We start from the raw sequence: 13,068 nt of genomic DNA, 5'->3' as shown, positions 1-13,068 counted from the left end.
AATGCTTGTGACACTCCACTGGGCCTGCCGGGCTCTGAGGGCTCTTCCCTGGGCCCCCTGCTCCCCTGCCCTTTGTTCAGTCACAGCAGAGATGGCCACACCCACTCCCTCAGTGAGGGCAGTGTTCCAACCTCCCTCAGCCCCGCCCCCTCTCCGCAGGTTACCATGGACCACAGAGGCTGCATTCTGAGGCCAGGGCGTTCCGAGAATGCCAAGGGCAGACATGATGACCTTAAATGATTTCCTCTTGTGTCAGTTTTGGTAAACTTTAGGAGCTAGGAAATGGTCCACTTGACAGAAATGTTCAAATTTACTGGCATTTCATATATTCTCTGCTCTAACATTGTCCTGACTCTTTCTGTATATTCTTTACTTATGTTTTGGTTTTCCTTAATCAAAGTGTGTCTTTTAAATCTTTTCAAAGAAGATTCTTTGGACTTACTAAATCATCTGAATTTTATACGTTTTCTGTTGTATTAACTTCTGCTCATATCTTTATTTAACTTTTTTCTATGTTCTCAGGGTTTATTGTTTTCATCTTCTGATGTCAATTAAAACACTTGGTTATTCATTTTAATAAATCTTTTTACTTATAAAGATTTGAACTTTTGAAGATTCCAGCTTACTTGTACGTTTCTAAGGGTCAGGTCCTCTCCATTGTTGCTGGCCTAAGGCTTAGTTCACCATATAGCAATGTATATATTGACCTATTTTCCCCTAGACTTTCTGTGATCCCCTACATCTCACATTTCTTTGCAGACAAGCCATTTGAAATACTCTTAACTTATTTCACAGCCAATAAGGCTTTGAAATAATGTGTATTTTTTAGAGAAATCTTCTTATATAATTAGGCAGTAAATCTGAACGGCCATAGTTTTCAAAACAGCATAATTTCACACTTCTCAATGATTATACTGTTGTATTACACAACCCTTGTGTATTTAGCTTTATCAATGACATGTCCTTTAAAAATGTTTTAGAGATCCTACCAGTCTTTGAAAACATCCTCGTGCCTTGTTTCAGTTCCAGTTTGATGTATATTTTCTGCCTTGCACCCGATTATTCCTACATCTGATGGATGGCCTTGGGAATCTAATACTGGTATTGATTGTTTTGGCTGATTGTCTCCCCTTGTAGCTGCTTTCTTCATTATTGTGTAAATTTAGATCATGAGCTCATGTTTAGCTAAACAGCTGACCTTGTAAGAGGCTTAGTTGTGAATGCTCGTAAGTTTCAGCAGAAAGTCGGCAAAGATTTCTTTGTGTCCCTCCAATGAGTGGCCCGCAAGGACCCCGTTTTCTACAACTGTCAGTCCAATACTCCCTCTAGAGGCAGGGGACTCAGACAGGGCTGCTTTGCGGCCCCCGATCTGGGGCAGGGGCAGTGGGCAGCCTGTTGCCCGGGCAGGAGCCTCTCCGCGTGTGTCCCAGGGACCCAACTGCCTGCGAGCCTCGGTCACCTGGCAGGAAGCTATGATGCCCAGACCTATGCTTAGCTGTGCAGCGAGGTGTACTGCGCAGACATGTTCCACCCACACTTCAAGTAAGAGGGCGGCCTGAGTGGAAAGGTGAGAGTTTGGGCAGCTGTGCAGACAAAGAAAGCGCCCTTTGGCCTGGGCCTAAATGCTTGTGACACTCCACTGGGCCTGCCGGGCTCTGAGGGCTCTTCCCTGGGCCCCCTGCTCCCCTGCCCTTTGTTCAGTCACAGCAGAGATGGCCACACCCACTCCCTCAGTGAGGGCAGTGTTCCAACCTCCCTCAGCCCCGCCCCCTCTCCGCAGGTTACCATGGACCACAGAGGCTGCATTCTGAGGCCAGGGCGTTCCGAGAATGCCAAGGGCAGACATGATGACCTTAAATGATTTCCTCTTGTGTCAGTTTTGGTAAACTTTAGGAGCTAGGAAATGGTCCACTTGACAGAAATGTTCAAATTTACTGGCATTTCATATATTCTCTGCTCTAACATTGTCCTGACCCTTTCTGTATATTCTTTACTTATGTTTTGGTTTTCCTTAATCAAAGTGTGTCTTTTAAATCTTTTCAAAGAAGATTCTTTGGACTTACTAAATCATCTGAATTTTATACGTTTTCTGTTGTATTAACTTCTGCTCATATCTTTATTTAACTTTTTTCTATGTTCTCAGGGTTTATTGTTTTCATCTTCTGATGTCAATTAAAACACTTGCTTATTCATTTTAATAAATCTTTTTACTTATAAAGATTTGAACTTTTGAAGATTCCAGCTTACTTGTACGTTTCTAAGGGTCAGGTCCTCTCCATTGTTGCTGGCCTAAGGCTTAGTTCACCATATAGCAATGTATATATTGACCTATTTTCCCCTAGACTTTCTGTGATCCCCTATATCTCACATTTCTTTGCAGACAAGCCATTTGAAATACCCTTAACTTATTTCACAGCCAATAAGGCTTTGAAATAATGTGTATTTTTTAGAGAAATTTTCTTATATAATTAGACAGTAAATCTGACCTGCCATAGTTTTCAAAACAGCATAATTTCACACTTCTCAATGATTATACTGTTGTATTACACAACCCTTGTGTATTTAGCTTTATCAATGACATGTCCTTTAAAAATGTTTTAGAGATCCTACCAGTCTTTGAAAACATCCTCGTGCCTTGTTTCAGTTCCAGTTTTATGTATATTTTCTGCCTTGCACCCGATTATTCCTACATCTGATGGATGGCCTTGGGAATCTAATACTGGTATTGATTGTTTTGGCTGATTGTCTCCCCTTGTAGCTGCTTTCTTCATTATTGTGTAAATTTAGATCATGAGCTCATGTTTAGCTAAACAGCTGACCTTGTAAGAGGCTTAGGTGTGAACGCTCGTAAGTTTCAGCAGAAAGTCGGCAAAGATTTCTTTGTGTCCCTCCAATGAGTGGCCCGCAAGGACCCCGTTTTCTACAAGTGTCAGTCCAATACTCCCTCTAGAGGCAGGGGACTCAGACAGGGCTGCTTTGCGGCCCCCGATGTGAGGCAGGGGCAGTGGGCGGCCTGTTGCCCGGGCAGGAGCCTCTCCGCGTGTGTCCCAGGGACCCATCTGCCTGCGAGCCTCGGTCACCTGGCAGGAAGCTATGATGCCCAGACCTATGCTTAGCTGTGCAGCGAGGTGTACTGCGCAGACATGTTCCACACACACTTCAAGTAAGAGGGCGGCCTGAGTGGAAAGGTGAGAGTTTGGGCAGCTGTGCAGACAAAGAAAGCGCCCTTTGGCCTGGGCCTAAATGCTTGTGACACTCCACTGGGCCTGCCGGGCTCTGAGGGCTCTTCCCTGGGCCCCCTGCTCCCCTGCCCTTTGTTCAGTCACAGCAGAGATGGCCACACCCACTCCCTCAGTGAGGGCAGTGTTCCAACCTCCCTCAGCCCCGCCCCCTCTCCGCAGGTTACCATGGACCACAGAGGCTGCATTCTGAGGCCAGGGCGTTCCGAGAATGCCAAGGGCAGACATGATGACCTTAAATGATTTCCTCTTGTGTCAGTTTTGGTAAACTTTAGGAGCTAGGAAATGGTCCACTTGACAGAAATGTTCAAATTTACTGGCATTTCATATATTCTCTGCTCTAACATTGTCCTGACTCTTTCTGTATATTCTTTACTTATGTTTTGGTTTTCCTTAATCAAAGTGTGTCTTTTAAATCTTTTCAAAGAAGATTCTTTGGACTTACTAAATCATCTGAATTTTATACGTTTTCTGTTGTATTAACTTCTGCTCATATCTTTATTTAACTTTTTTCTATGTTCTCAGGGTTTATTGTTTTCATCTTCTGATGTCAATTAAAACACTTGGTTATTCATTTTAATAAATCTTTTTACTTATAAAGATTTGAACTTTTGAAGATTCCAGCTTACTTGTACGTTTCTAAGGGTCAGGTCCTCTCCATTGTTGCTGGCCTAAGGCTTAGTTCACCATATAGCAATGTATATATTGACCTATTTTCCCCTAGACTTTCTGTGATCCCCTACATCTCACATTTCTTTGCAGACAAGCCATTTGAAATACTCTTAACTTATTTCACAGCCAATAAGGCTTTGAAATAATGTGTATTTTTTAGAGAAATCTTCTTATATAATTAGGCAGTAAATCTGAACGGCCATAGTTTTCAAAACAGCATAATTTCACACTTCTCAATGATTATACTGTTGTATTACACAACCCTTGTGTATTTAGCTTTATCAATGACATGTCCTTTAAAAATGTTTTAGAGATCCTACCAGTCTTTGAAAACATCCTCGTGCCTTGTTTCAGTTCCAGTTTGATGTATATTTTCTGCCTTGCACCCGATTATTCCTACATCTGATGGATGGCCTTGGGAATCTAATACTGGTATTGATTGTTTTGGCTGATTGTCTCCCCTTGTAGCTGCTTTCTTCATTATTGTGTAAATTTAGATCATGAGCTCATGTTTAGCTAAACAGCTGACCTTGTAAGAGGCTTAGGTGTGAACGCTCGTAAGTTTCAGCAGAAAGTCGGCAAAGATTTCTTTGTGTCCCTCCAATGAGTGGCCCGCAAGGACCCCGTTTTCTACAAGTGTCAGTCCAATACTCCCTCTAGAGGCAGGGGACTCAGACAGGGCTGCTTTGCGGCCCCCGATGTGGGGCAGGGGCAGTGGGCGGCCTGTTGCCAGGGCAGGAGCCTCTCCGCGTGTGTCCCAGGGACCCATCTGCCTGCGAACCTCGGTCACCTGGCAGGAAGCTATGATGCCCAGACCTATGCTTAGCTGTGCAGCGAGGTGTACTGCGCAGACATGTTCCACACACACTTCAAGTAAGAGGGCGGCCTGAGTGGAAAGGTGAGAGTTTGGGCAGCTGTGCAGACAAAGAAAGCGCCCTTTGGCCTGGGCCTAAATGCTTGTGACACTCCACTGGGCCTGCCGGGCTCTGAGGGCTCTTCCCTGGGCCCCCTGCTCCCCTGCCCTTTGTTCAGTCACAGCAGAGATGGCCACACCCACTCCCTCAGTGAGGGCAGTGTTCCAACCTCCCTCAGCCCCGCCCCCTCTCCGCAGGTTACCATGGACCACAGAGGCTGCATTCTGAGGCCAGGGCGTTCCGAGAATGCCAAGGGCAGACATGATGACCTTAAATGATTTCCTCTTGTGTCAGTTTTGGTAAACTTTAGGAGCTAGGAAATGGTCCACTTGACAGAAATGTTCAAATTTACTGGCATTTCATATATTCTCTGCTCTAACATTGTCCTGACTCTTTCTGTATATTCTTTACTTATGTTTTGGTTTTCCTTAATCAAAGTGTGTCTTTTAAATCTTTTCAAAAAAGATTCTTTGGACTTACTAAATCATCTGAATTTTATACGTTTTCTGTTGTATTAACTTCTGCTCATATCTTTATTTAACTTTTTTCTATGTTCTCAGGGTTTATTGTTTTCATCTTCTGATGTCAATTAAAACACTTGGTTATTCATTTTAATAAATCTTTTTACTTATAAAGATTTGAACTTTTGAAGATTCCAGCTTACTTGTACGTTTCTAAGGGTCAGGTCCTCTCCATTGTTGCTGGCCTAAGGCTTAGTTCACCATATAGCAATGTATATATTGACCTATTTTCCCCTAGACTTTCTGTGATCCCCTACATCTCACATTTCTTTGCAGACAAGCCATTTGAAATACCCTTAACTTATTTCACAGCCAATAAGGCTTTGAAATAATGTGTATTTTTTAGAGAAATCTTCTTATATAATTAGGCAGTAAATCTGAACGGCCATAGTTTTCAAAACAGCATAATTTCACACTTCTCAATGATTATACTGTTGTATTACACAACCCTTGTGTATTTAGCTTTATCAATGACATGTCCTTTAAAAATGTTTTAGAGATCCTACCAGTCTTTGAAAACATCCTCGTGCCTTGTTTCAGTTCCAGTTTAATGTATATTTTCTGCCTTGCACCCGATTATTCCTACATCTGATGGATGGCCTTGGGAATCTAATACTGGTATTGATTGTTTTGGCTGATTGTCTCCCCTTGTAGCTGCTTTCTTCATTATTGTGTAAATTTAGATCATGAGCTCATGTTTAGCTAAACAGCTGACCTTGTAAGAGGCTTAGGTGTGAACGCTCGTAAGTTTCAGCAGAAAGTCGGCAAAGATTTATTTGTGTCCCTCCAATGAGTGGCCCGCAAGGACCCCGTTTTCTACAAGTGTTGGTCCAATACTCCCTCTAGAGGCAGGGGACTCAGACAGGGCTGCTTTGCGGCCCCCAATCTGGGGCAGGGGCAGTGGGCGGCCTGTTGCCCGGGCAGGAGCCTCTCCGCGTGTGTCCCAGGGACCCATCTGCCTGCGAGCCTCGGTCACCTGGCAGGAAGCTATGATGCCCAGACCTATGCTTAGCTGTGCAGCGAGGTGTACTGCGCAGACAGGTTCCACACACACTTCAAGTAAGAGGGCGGCCTGAGTGGAAAGGTGAGAGTTTGGGCAGCTGTGCAGACAAAGAAAGTGCCCTTTGGCCTGGGCCTAAATGCTTGTGACACTCCACTGGGCCTGCCGGGCTCTGAGGGCTCTTCCCTGGGCCCCCTGCTCCCCTGCCCTTTGTTCAGTCACAGCAGAGATGGCCACACCCACTCCCTCAGTGAGGGCAGTGTTCCAACCTCCCTCAGCCCCGCCCCCTCTCCGCAGGTTACCATGGACCACAGAGGCTGCATTCTGAGGCCAGGGCGTTCGGAGAATGCCAAGGGCAGACATGATGACCTTAAATGATTTCCTCTTGTGTCAGTTTTGGTAAACTTTAGGAGCTAGGAAATGGTCCACTTGACAGAAATGTTCAAATTTACTGGCATTTCATATATTCTCTGCTCTAACATTGTCCTGACTCTTTCTGTATATTCTTTACTTATGTTTTGGTTTTCCTTAATCAAAGTGTGTCTTTTAAATCTTTTCAAAGAAGATTCTTTGGACTTACTAAATCATCTGAATTTTATACGTTTTCTGTTGTATTAACTTCTGCTCATATCTTTATTTAACTTTTTTCTATGTTCTCAGGGTTTATTGTTTTCATCTTCTGATGTCAATTAAAACACTTGCTTATTCATTTTAATAAATCTTTTTCCTTATAAAGATTTGAACTTTTGAAGATTCCAGCTTACTTGTACGTTTCTAAGGTCAGGTCCTCTCCATTGTTGCTGGCCTAAGGCTTATTTCACCATATAGCAATGTATATATTGACCTATTTTCCCCTAGACTTTCTGTGATCCCCTACATCTCACATTTCTTTGCAGACAAGCCTTTTGAAATACCCTTAACTTATTTCACAGCCAATAAGGCTTTGAAATAATGTGTATTTTTTAGAGAAATCTTCTTATATAATTAGGCAGTAAATCTGACCTGCCATAGTTTTCAAAACAGCATAATTTCACACTTCTCAATGATTATACTGTTGTATTACACAACCCTTGTGTATTTAGCTTTATCAATGATATGTCCTTTATAAATGTTTTAGAGATCCTACCAGTCTTTGAAAACATCCTCGTGCCTTGTTTCAGTTCCAGTTTTATGTATATTTTCTGCCTTGCACCCGATTATTCCTACATCTGATGGATGGCCTTGGGAATCTAATACTGGTATTGATTGTTTTGGCTGATTGTCTCCCCTTGTAGCTGCTTTCTTCATTATTGTGTAACTTTAGATCATGAGCTCATGTTTAGCTAAACAGCTGACCTTGTAAGAGGCTTAGGTGTGAACGCTCGTAAGTTTCAGCAGAAAGTCGGCAAAGATTTCTTTGTGTCCCTCCAATGAGTGGCCCGCAAGGACCCCGTTTTCTACAAGTGTCAGTCCAATACTCCCTCTAGAGGCAGGGGACTCAGACAGGGCTGCTTTGCGGCCCCCGATCTGGGGCAGGGGCAGTGGGCGGCCTGTTGCCCGGGCAGGAGCCTCTCCGCGTGTGTCCCAGGGACCCATCTGCCTGCGAGCCTCGGTCACCTGGCAGGAAGCTATGATGCCCAGACCTATGCTTAGCTGTGCAGCGAGGTGTACTGCGCAGACATGTTCCACACACACTTCAAGTAAGAGGGCGGCCTGAGTGGAAAGGTGAGAGTTTGGGCAGCTGTGCAGACAAAGAAAGCGCCCTTTGGCCTGGGCCTAAATGCTTGTGACACTCCACTGGGCCTGCCGGGCTCTGAGGGCTCTTCCCTGGGCCCCCTGCTCCCCTGCCCTTTGTTCAGTCACAGCAGAGATGGCCACACCCACTCCCTCAGTGAGGGCAGTGTTCCAACCTCCCTCAGCCCCGCCCCCTCTCCGCAGGTTACCATGGACCACAGAGGCTGCATTCTGAGGCCAGGGCGTTCCGAGAATGCCAAGGGCAGACATGATGACCTTAAATGATTTCCTCTTGTGTCAGTTTTGGTAAACTTTAGGAGCTAGGAAATGGTCCACTTGACAGAAATGTTCAAATTTACTGGCATTTCATATATTCTCTGCTCTAACATTGTCCTGACTCTTTCTGTATATTCTTTACTTATGTTTTGGTTTTCCTTAATCAAAGTGTGTCTTTTAAATCTTTTCAAAGAAGATTCTTTGGACTTACTAAATCACCTGAATTTTATACGTTTTCTGTTGTATTAACTTCTGCTCATATCTTTATTTAACTTTTTTCTATGTTCTCAGGGTTTATTGTTTTCATCTTCTGATGTCAATTAAAACACTTGGTTATTCATTTTAATAAATCTTTTTACTTATAAAGATTTGAACTTTTGAAGATTCCAGCTTACTTGTACGTTTCTAAGGGTCAGGTCCTCTCCATTGTTGCTGGCCTAAGGCTTAGTTCACCATATAGCAATGTATATATTGACCTATTTTCCCCTAGACTTTCTATGATCCCCTACATCTCACATTTCTTTGCAGACAAGCCATTTGAAATACCCTTAACTTATTTCACAGCCAATAAGGCTTTGAAATAATGTGTATTTTTTAGAGAAATCTTCTTATATAATTAGGCAGTAAATCTGACCTGCCATAGTTTTCAAAACAGCATAATTTCACACTTCTCAATGATTATACTGTTGTATTACACAACCCTTGTGTATTTAGCTTTATCAATGACATGTCCTTTAAAAATGTTTTAGAGGTCCTACCAGTGTTTGAAAACATCCTCGTGCCTTGTTTCAGTTCCAGTTTTATGTATATTTTCTGCCTTGCACCCGATTATTCCTACATCTGATGGATGGCCTTGGGAATCTAATACTGGTATTGATTGTTTTGGCTGATTGTCTCCCCTTGTAGCTGCTTTCTTCATTATTGTGTAAATTTAGATCATGAGCTCATGTTTAGCTAAACAGCTGACCTTGTAAGAGGCTTAGGTGTGAACGCTCGTAAGTTTCAGCAGAAAGTCGGCAAAGATTTATGTGTGTCCTTCCAATGAGTGGCCCACAAGGACCCCGTTTTCTACAAGTGTCAGTCCAATACTCCCTCTAGAGGCAGGGGACTCAGACAGGGCTGCTTTGCGGCCCCCGATCTGGGGCAGGGGCAATGGGGGGCCTGTGGCATGGGCAGGAGCCTCTCCGCGTGTGTCCCAAGGACACATCTGCCTGCGAGCCTCGGTTACCTGCCAGAAAGCTACGATGCCCAGACCTATGCTTAGCTGTGCCGCGAGGTGTACTGCGCCGATAGGTTCCACACACACTTCATGTAAGAGGGCGGCCTGAGTGGAAAGGTGAGAGTTTGGGCAGTTGTGCAGACAAAGAAAGCGCCCTTTGGCCTGGGCCTAAATGCTTGTGACACTCCACTGGGCCTGCCGGGCTCTGAGGGCCCTGCCCTGGGCCCCCTGCTCCCCTGCACTTTGTTCAGTCACAGCAGAGATGGCCACACCCACTCCCTCAGTGAGGGCAGTGTTCCAACCTCCCTCAGCCCCGCCCCCTCTCCGCAGGTTACCATGGACTACAGAGGCTGCATTCTGAGGCAAGGGCTTTCCGAGAATGCCAAGGGCAGACATGGTGACCTTAAATGATTTCCTCTTGTGTCAGTTTTGGTAAACTTTAGGAGCTAGGAAATGGTCCAATTGACAGAAATGTTCAAATTTACTGGCATTTCATATATTCTCTGCTCTAACATTGTCCTGACTCTTTCTGTATATTCTTTACTTATGTTTTTGTTTTCCTTAATCAAAGTGTGTCTTTTAAATCTTTTCAAAGAAGATTCTTTGGACTTACTAAATCACCTGGATTTTATACGTTTTCTGTTGTATTAAATTCTGCTCATATCTTTATTTAACTTTTTTCTATGTTCTCAGGGTTTATTGTTTTCATCTTCTGATGTCAATTAAAACACTTGGTTATTCATTTTAATAAATCTTTTTACTTATAAAGATTTGAACTTTTGAAGATTCCAGCTTACTTGTACGTTTCTAAGGGTCAGGTCCTCTCCATTGTTGCTGGCCTAAGGCTTAGTTCACCATATAGCAATGTATATATTGACCTATTTTCCCCTAGACTTTCTGTGATCCCCTACATCTCAGCTTTCTTTGCAGACAAGCCATTTGAAATACCCTTAACTTATTTCACAGCCAGAAAGGCTTTAAAATAATGTGTATTTTTTAGAGAAATCTTCTTATATAATTAGGCAGTAAATCTGACCTGCCATAGTTTTCAAAACAGCATAATTTCACACTTCTCAATGATTAAACTGTTGTATTACACAACCCTTGTGTATTTAGCTTTATCAATGACATGTCCTTTAAAAATGTTTTAGAGATCCTACCAGTCTTTTAAAACATCCTTGTGCCTTGTTTCAGTTCCAGTTTTATGTATATTTTCTGCCTTGCACCCGATTATTCCTACATCTGATGGATGGCCTTGGGAATCTAATACTGGTATTGATTGTTTTGGCTGATTGTCTCCCCTTGTAGCTGCTTTCTTCATTATTGTGTAAATTTAGATCATGAGCTCATGTTTAGCTAAACAGCTGACCTTGTAAGAGGCTTAGGTGTGAACGCTCGTAAGTTTCAGCAGAAAGTCGGCAAAGATTTCTTTGTGTCCCTCCAATGAGTGGCCCGCAAGGACCCCGTTTTCTACAAGTGTCAGTCCAATACTCCCTCTAGAGGCAGGGGACTCAGACAGGGCTGCTTTGCGGCCCCCGATCTGGGGCAGGGGCAGTGGGCAGCCTGTTGCCCGGGCAGGAGCCTCTCCGCGTGTGTCCCAGGGACCCATCTGCCTGCGAGCCTCGGTCACCTGGCAGGAAGCTATGATGCCCAGACCTATGCTTAGCTGTGCAGCGAGGTGTACTGCGCAGACATGTTCCACACACACTTCAAGTAACAGGGCGGCCTGAGTGGAAAGGTGAGAGTTTGGGCAGCTGTGCAGACAAAGAAAGCGCCCTTTGGCCTGGGCCTAAATGCTTGTGACACTCCACTGGGCCTGCCGGGCTCTGAGGGCTCTTCCCTGGGCCCCCTGCTCCCCTGCCCTTTGTTCAGTCACAGCAGAGATGGCCACACCCACTCCCTCAGTGAGGGCAGTGTTCCAACCTCCCTCAGCCCCGCCCCCTCTCCGCAGGTTACCATGGACCACAGAGGCTGCATTCTGAGGCCAGGGCGTTCCGAGAATGCCAAGGGCAGACATGATGACCTTAAATGATTTCCTCTTGTGTCAGTTTTGGTAAACTTTAGGAGCTAGGAAATGGTCCACTTGACAGAAATGTTCAAATTTACTGGCATTTCATATATTCTCTGCTCTAACATTGTCCTGACTCTTTCTGTATATTCTTTACTTATGTTTTTGTTTTCCTTAATCAAAGTGTGTCTTTTAAATCTTTTCAAAGAAGATTCTTTGGACTTACTAAATCATCTGAATTTTATACGTTTTCTGTTGTATTAACTTCTGCTCATATCTTTATTTAACTTTTTTCTATGTTCTCAGGGTTTATTGTTTTCATCTTCTGATGTCAATTAAAACACTTGGTTATTCATTTTAATAAATCTTTTTACTTATAAACATTTGAACTTTTGAAGATTCCAGCTTACTTGTACGTTTCTAAGGGTCAGGTCCTCTCCACTGTTGCCGGCCTAAGGCTTAGTTTACCATATAGCAATGTATATATTGACCTATTTTCCCCTCGACTTTCTGTGATCCACTACATCTCACCTTTCTCTGCAGACAAGCCATTTGAAATACCCTTAACTTATTTCACAGCCAATAAGGCTTTGAAATAATGTTTATTTTTTAGAGAAATCTTCTTATATAATTAGGCAGAAAATCTGACCTGCCATAGTTTTCAAAACAGCATAATTTCACTCTTCTCAATGATTAATCTGTTGTATTACACAACCTTTGTGTATTTAGCTTTATCAATGACATGTCCTTTAAAAATGTTTTAGAGATCCTTCCAGTCTTTGAATACATCCTCGTGCCTTGTTTCAGTTCCAGTTTTATATATATTTTCTGCCTTGCACCCGATTATTCCTACATCTGATGGATGGCCTTGGGAATCTAATTCTGGTATTGATTGTTTTGGCTGGTTGTCTCCCCTTGTAGCTGCTTTCTTCATTATTGTGTAAATTTAGATCATGAGCTCATGTTTAGCTAAACAGCTGACCTTGTAAGAGGCTTAGGTGTGAATGCTCATAAGTTTCAGCAGAAAGTCGGCAAAGATTTATTTGTGTCCCTCCAATGAGTGGCCCGCAAGGACCCCGTTTTCTACAAGTGTTGGTCCAATACTCCCTCTAGAGGCAGGGGACTCAGACAGGGCTGCTTTGCGGCCCCCGATCTGGGGCAGGTGAAGTGGGCGGCCTGTGGCCCGGGCAGGAGCCTCTCCGCGTGTGTCCCAGGGACCCATCTGCCTGCGAGCCTCGGTCACCTGGCAGGAAGCTATGATGCCCAGACCTATGCTTAGCTGTGCAGCGAGGTGTACTGCGCAGACAGGTTCCACACACACTTCAAGTAAGAGGGCGGCCTGAGTAGAAAGGTGAGAGTTTGGGCAGCTGTGCAGACAAAGAAAGCGCCCTTTGGCCTGGGCCTAAATGCTTGTGACACTCCACTGGGCCTGCCGGGCTCTGAGGGCCCTTCCCTGGGCCCCCTGCTCCCCTGCCCTATGTTCAGGCACAGCAGAGATGGCCACAC

Source organism: Mesoplodon mirus (genome assembly GCF_964341445.2).
Source record: "Mesoplodon mirus genome assembly, chromosome: 1".
In the NCBI taxonomy this organism is placed as follows: Eukaryota; Metazoa; Chordata; class Mammalia; order Artiodactyla; family Ziphiidae; genus Mesoplodon; species Mesoplodon mirus.
This window is presented reverse-complemented; position numbering follows the sequence as displayed.